Genomic DNA, 5,924 nt, shown 5'->3' on the forward strand with positions numbered 1-5,924 from the left:
CTTTGCTGTGTGGTGAGTTAAAACTGATTTCATGTGAGCAGGAAACTGCTTAAAATGGTTTTCGATTTTTGTTTTGTTTTGTGTCTTATTGCAAGGTCCCTGATGTGCGGAGAAAGGAGTAATGGGCTTCCTGAGCTAGTGGAGTTGAGTGATCATCTCTGTTCTACTGTGTCGGGTCCCAGACAGAACTTGACCAATTTGGGTTGCTAGTAACACGTGACAAACTACATACCAACACATCAATTCATACAGCTAAATTTGAATGACCAGTTAAGGTAAATACCCACCAGCCCCCAATACTACATAACCTGGTTCTTTGGATTCTCCTCTCCTTCAGGATTTTGGCCTTCACTAAATGGCATTTCAAAGCACAATAATTCACTAGTACCTGTTACAGTGATCAAAATAAAGTTTGGACATGGGATTAATTTTGGTTTAAATGATCCCTGACGTTTAGATTAGTTGTAACTTTAGGACAAAATCATCCTCTAGTCTAATTGTGGACATCACTGTGTCTTTCCAATTAGATTATCTTCTAAACAGGCACCCTGCCCCTTCTCAGATGGAACCATTTGTTTTGTATAATATGGTGAAGTTAATTCGTGTCTAAACTGAAGCTCTTACTTGACTTCATAAGAGCAGAGTAGAAGAGGATGTGTTGGCGTTAAACTGATAGCTCTCATATACAAATAAAAGCATTCTGATTGGCTGCAGTTCCATAAACTATCTATTGTCCATGAAAATAAACTAGTTACTTAATCTCTATCTGCCCTCTCATTCTTAGAATTTTGGTTTCAAATGAAAGGCTTACTAAACTTGATGGCAGGGGTGGGGAACCTTTTGGGGGCCAGAGGCCACCAACCGCAGAGATCAGTCCTGGGGGCTGCACAAAAGTGCTAAGCGTACACACACACACACACGTTGTTGTGTTGGGGTGTTTTTTGCATTCATTTTTATTTTGAATTTTAATGTGATGTCTGAATTTGCTTTTTGCAGGGCAGGAGGGGGGGAATTCCCCCTCCTTCAGGTCCTGCATGCCTCCTTAACTGTTAGAGGCATTGCTGGCAGCGTATGGCTCCAGTCTGCCAGATGCTGTTCCCTGATGCAGCCAGCCTATTCAGGGAAGGGTGGGGGAGAAAAGCTGGCCTTGCTGTGGCCTCCCCTTCCTCCCGAAGGGTGTCCCATGCAGGGAGGGATTTGGGGGCTTCCCTTCCCTCCCACTCTGGGAATGGATTCCCCCACCTTCCCTCGCCTGTCCTCTGGTCCTGCATGCCTCCTTACCAGCAAAAGGAGTTTTGTTGGCAGCCTCTGCAGCTGCTGGAGGCTGGAAAGCAGCTGCAGCCTCTTTTTTTTGCTGCTGCCTCCCAAAATGCCGTAGGGCTGCACCACATGGAGCTTCTCCCTCCCACCAGGTCTCCTGCGCACGCCTCTCCCACTGCAGGAGAGGAACCAGAAGTATCCAACTGAGCTTCAGGGCAGGCTGGGGGAAGTTTTTAAAGTGGCCTCCAGGACCTCCCCGAGGTGTTTGACAGCCACTGGACCCTCCCCCCCCCCTTCCCTCCACCATTCCCTGAGGGCTGGATGAAATTGTTTGGCGTGCCGGATCCGGCCTGTGGGCCGGAAGTTCCCCACCCCAGCTTTATGGTTCTAAAGAAAGGAGTTACCTCTGAAGACACTTAAGATACTCAAGTACTTTGTTCCATTAATCAAGGTTGAGAGGAAAATACTGACAATGACCTTTTTGTTTCTATTTGTCATAATGTCAGTCTGAAATGTTTTACCTCTAGAGAATCATGGAATACTAGAACTGGAAGGAACCTCAAGAGTCCCAGTCCCAAAACTGACCCCTGTGGAACCCCACTTTGTTCCAGCATGACACTGAACCATTAATAACTACTATCTGAGAGTGGTTATCCAGCCAGTTATGCACCCACCTATGTATTTCTCTAGTCTATTGATAAGGTCATGCCAGACTATCAAAAGCTTTACTAACGTCTAGGTATATCATGTCCACAGCTTCTCCCCTAACCACAGAACTTGTTATCCTGTCCAAGAAAACTATCAGACTGGATTTTTTACATCCCAAAGTGCTGGTTCCAGAAGCTACACTTCACTGTTCTCCAGAGAAACCTTTCCCAACTGCCTTCCCCTCATTGCTGTCTCCACTATCTCTGGTGGAGTGTCATGTCAACAATTAGTTGGCATATCAGAGTGTAGCAAGTCAGCCATTTCCCGCTTACAACAAGCACATTTGTCCTCAGACTTTTTAACTCATTCTGACTTTTGCCTTGTATAGCTTCATGCTCTGGCTATGAGAGATCCAGCAAAGCCCGGACAAATGACTGTTCTTAGAGGACTAGCTTGTGCGTCCAGACATGCAGCGAGAAAAGTTTGTCACCTTGATCACCTTTCCCATTCCTTGTCAGCCTCACATGTATATTTCAGTGTGCCTGTTTGCACACCTGGCTTCAGCACCCAGCTCCCTCCCCTGCCTTTGCTTTCCATTAGGGTTGTAAACTCCTGTTTAACAGGCTAACTGATTAAAGGAGAGGGTGGGCAGGGGCCATCACTCCACCCTGGCTGGAGCACCCTCCCTCCCTGCCCACCGCTGGGCTAGAGTGCCATTCCACCTCCCACCCCTCCACCATACGATGTGGCATTGGTTTTTGAGTTGTGTGTGTCTGAAACAGGTAATGCCATTTTTGACAGTCCCATCCTCTTCCCTCACCTATCACTGATGAGGGGGGTGCTCCCACAGCCAGGGTGTGGCAGATGCTGGGGCTCACCTGGGATATTCCTAGGGAGTTCATGGCCTATTTGATCCTTCCCAAATAGGAGGGTACAGCTCCTAATTCTTTAAATAAAAAGGCTTAGAGTACCCTCTGCTGGGCTGATGGATCCAAGCTAATTAGAGATGGTCCTTCTTTTGGGGCTGTTGTAGTAGGCTTGTCTTCTGGGAGTAAGCAGTAGAAGAGCTATTGAAAACTATATTTAATCTAGCTAAATAGAAGTCTGGGGTTTTTTCAATTTGGACATGGTGACAATCAGTGGGATTTTGAAGAGATTGGGAGGGCCCTCAAAATAATTAGGAAAAGCAGCCAGGGTTGTCCAATATCCTCTGGCAAATGTTCCCAAGAAGAAACTTGGGTGGGGATTAAAGGACTGTACTAGCAATTGAGATACCAGTGTTGGTGCTCAGAAGAGGGCACGTACTATGGAATAGAAGTAGGAAGATGTCACTTCGGTATGCAGTGTCAGCGAGACCTCTACTGGAATATGGTGTCCGGTTCTGGTGTCTTGTTGGGCAGAGGCCTGTCTGGACTCTCGAGCGGTCCAAGGTAACAAATCCAGTTCTGACTGTTATATAAAATGTAGACAAAGATACAAAAGGAGAACAGATTGGATTAGTCCAAACAAGTAAAGATCCATGTGCAGCTAAAAGACTATGCTAAGACAGTGTCTGGAAAACAAGAGGAGAACAGAACTGGAAATTAATGGGCCATAGTTGGTGTATTGGCAAGTAAGTCTAACTAATGAACAAAATAATGAGGGGATGGGCTGTTCTGGTCAACAATGCCTTTTGGGGTCCTTCAAAGAGAGAGTTCAGCTGCGGGAGAAGAGAGCAAAATGTCTGAGGATGTGGACTGGAAGAAGCAAGTTTGGAGTGGTTCTTCAAGCCCCAGCTCTTGGAGTCACGAGAGAATCTTAGTCTTTATTTTTTATATTAAGTAAGTTTCTGGTGGTGTGGGAGAATGCTGGAAGCGTGGGGGAAATCCCATCCCATTCTAAAGTACAAAAGCTTCAGAGGGGTAGCTGAGTTAGTCTGTAACAGGAAAAACTTAAAAAACAACAAATAGTCTTTGAAGTGCTACTAGACTAACAAATCATGTAGATGGTATCATGAGCTTTCGTGGGGAAAAACCCATTTCTCCGGTCATCTGAAGAAGTGGGCTGTGCCCACAAAAGCTCATGATACCATTTACATGTCTTGTTAGTCTATAAAGTGCTGCCAGACCGTTTGTTGTTGTTTTTTTCTGTTACAGACTAACTCGACTATCCCCTGAAGCTCCTCTATATGTTTTAGCGACGAGGAGTCCTGTGGCACCTTATAGACTAACTGAAGTGTAGGAGCATAAGCTTTCGTGGGCAAAGACCCACTTCGTCAGATGCATGTAGTGGAAATTTCCAGAGGCAGGAATAAATATGCATATTTATTCCTGCCTCTGGAAATTTCCACTACATGCATCTGACGAAGTGGGTCTTTGCCCACGAAAGCTTATGCTCCTACACTTCAGTTAGTCTATAAGGTGCCACAGGACTCCTCGTCGCTTTTGCAGATTCAGACTAACACGGCTACCCTTCTGATACTCTATATGTTTTGTTAGTCTTTAAAGTGCTACTAGACTGGTATTTTTTAAGTACAGTTAATCTCTAGATTTTTAAGCAACACCCACAACAATTGGAAGCTGTTTTTGAAAGCATGGACCCAGCAATCCTGTAACAGAGAGGGAGCAGTTCTGGTAGCCCAATCCCAAAGAAGATCTATTGGACTTGGGAAAAGTATATCATAGAATCATAGAATAATAGGACTGGAAGGGACCTCGAGAGGTCATCGAGTCCAGCCCCCCGCCCTCAAGGCAGGACCAAGCTCCACCTACACCATCCCTGACAGATGTCTATCTAACCTGTTCTTAAATATCTCCAGAGAGGGAGATTCCACCACCTCCCTTGGCAATTTATTCCAACATTTGACCACCCTGACAGTTAGGAATTTTTTCCTAATGTCCAATCTAAACCTCCCCTGCTGCACTTTAAGCCCATTACTCCTTGTCCTGTCCTCAGAAACCAAGAGGAACAAATTTTCTCCTTCCTCCTTGTGACACCCTTTTAGATATTTGAAAACTGCTAGCATGTCCCCCCTTAATCTTCTTTTTTCCAAACTAAACAAGCCCAGTTCATGAAGCCTGGCTTCATAGGTCCTGTTCTCTAGACCTTTAATCATTCTTGTTGCTCTTCTCTGTACCCTTTCCAATTTCTCCACATCTTTCTTGAAATGTGGTGCCCAGAACTGGACACAGTACAGTACAACTGTTGAGGGAGCATTTTGCAGATGCCCCACAATGTATAGAGGTTAGCTGAAGAATCTAGCCCAAGGAGGTGCTAACGTGACCCTATATCCTGATTTTATATTCTTCCTCCCCTCCCAAATTTTCATGCTGGCTATCTGGCCACGCTGGTCGGTGCATAAGCTGCAGCAAGGCAGCTGATGTGCAAGGACTACAGCAGCCATGTAATGAATACTGCAAGGAGCAGAATCCCTCTTTGCCCCCACTGCTTCAGTTATGTTTAACTAAACCTGTAGTGTCCAACCACTTCTGAAGCAGTAGCACTACAGTGGCTACTGCGATAGCCAGCTGGCCACCCTCACCCAGCCAAATTGCTGCTAGGGCAAGTGTGTTGGACACTATGGAACTAAAGTGACCTGTGCCACATTGTTCCCAGTGCAAAGCTAGGCAAATCCACAAGGCAGGAAAAGTCCAGGTCCTTGCTTACTTTTTATAGAGACACACAAACACTGCCCCTCCTCCGCCAACCTCAGCATAGATCCCTCCGCCAAGCAGCCCAGCTCCAGAGTGCAGGGGGCGGGTCCCAGGGCCTAGCCATCCATCACTATGATCGGCACGCTGTAGGGGCGGGGGCTAGTTGATCCCGCCCCGAGACGCCACAGGGGTGGGGCCATCAGTCTGATTGGCGGGGGGCGGTACAGAACCTCGTCTCGCCCTCCCCCCTGCCCCGCGGCTGGGAAGGAGGGGCGAAGCGGGCTCCAGTCGCCGCCTGTGATTGGTCGACGGCAACGTCGGGTGGGTGGCTCGGAGCCCTGTGATTGGCAGAGCAGCGCAGGGCCGGCCCCAGTGATTGGCAGG

This window comes from Pelodiscus sinensis, chromosome 29 (assembly GCF_049634645.1).
Source record: "Pelodiscus sinensis isolate JC-2024 chromosome 29, ASM4963464v1, whole genome shotgun sequence".
Taxonomy (NCBI): Eukaryota; Metazoa; Chordata; order Testudines; family Trionychidae; genus Pelodiscus; species Pelodiscus sinensis.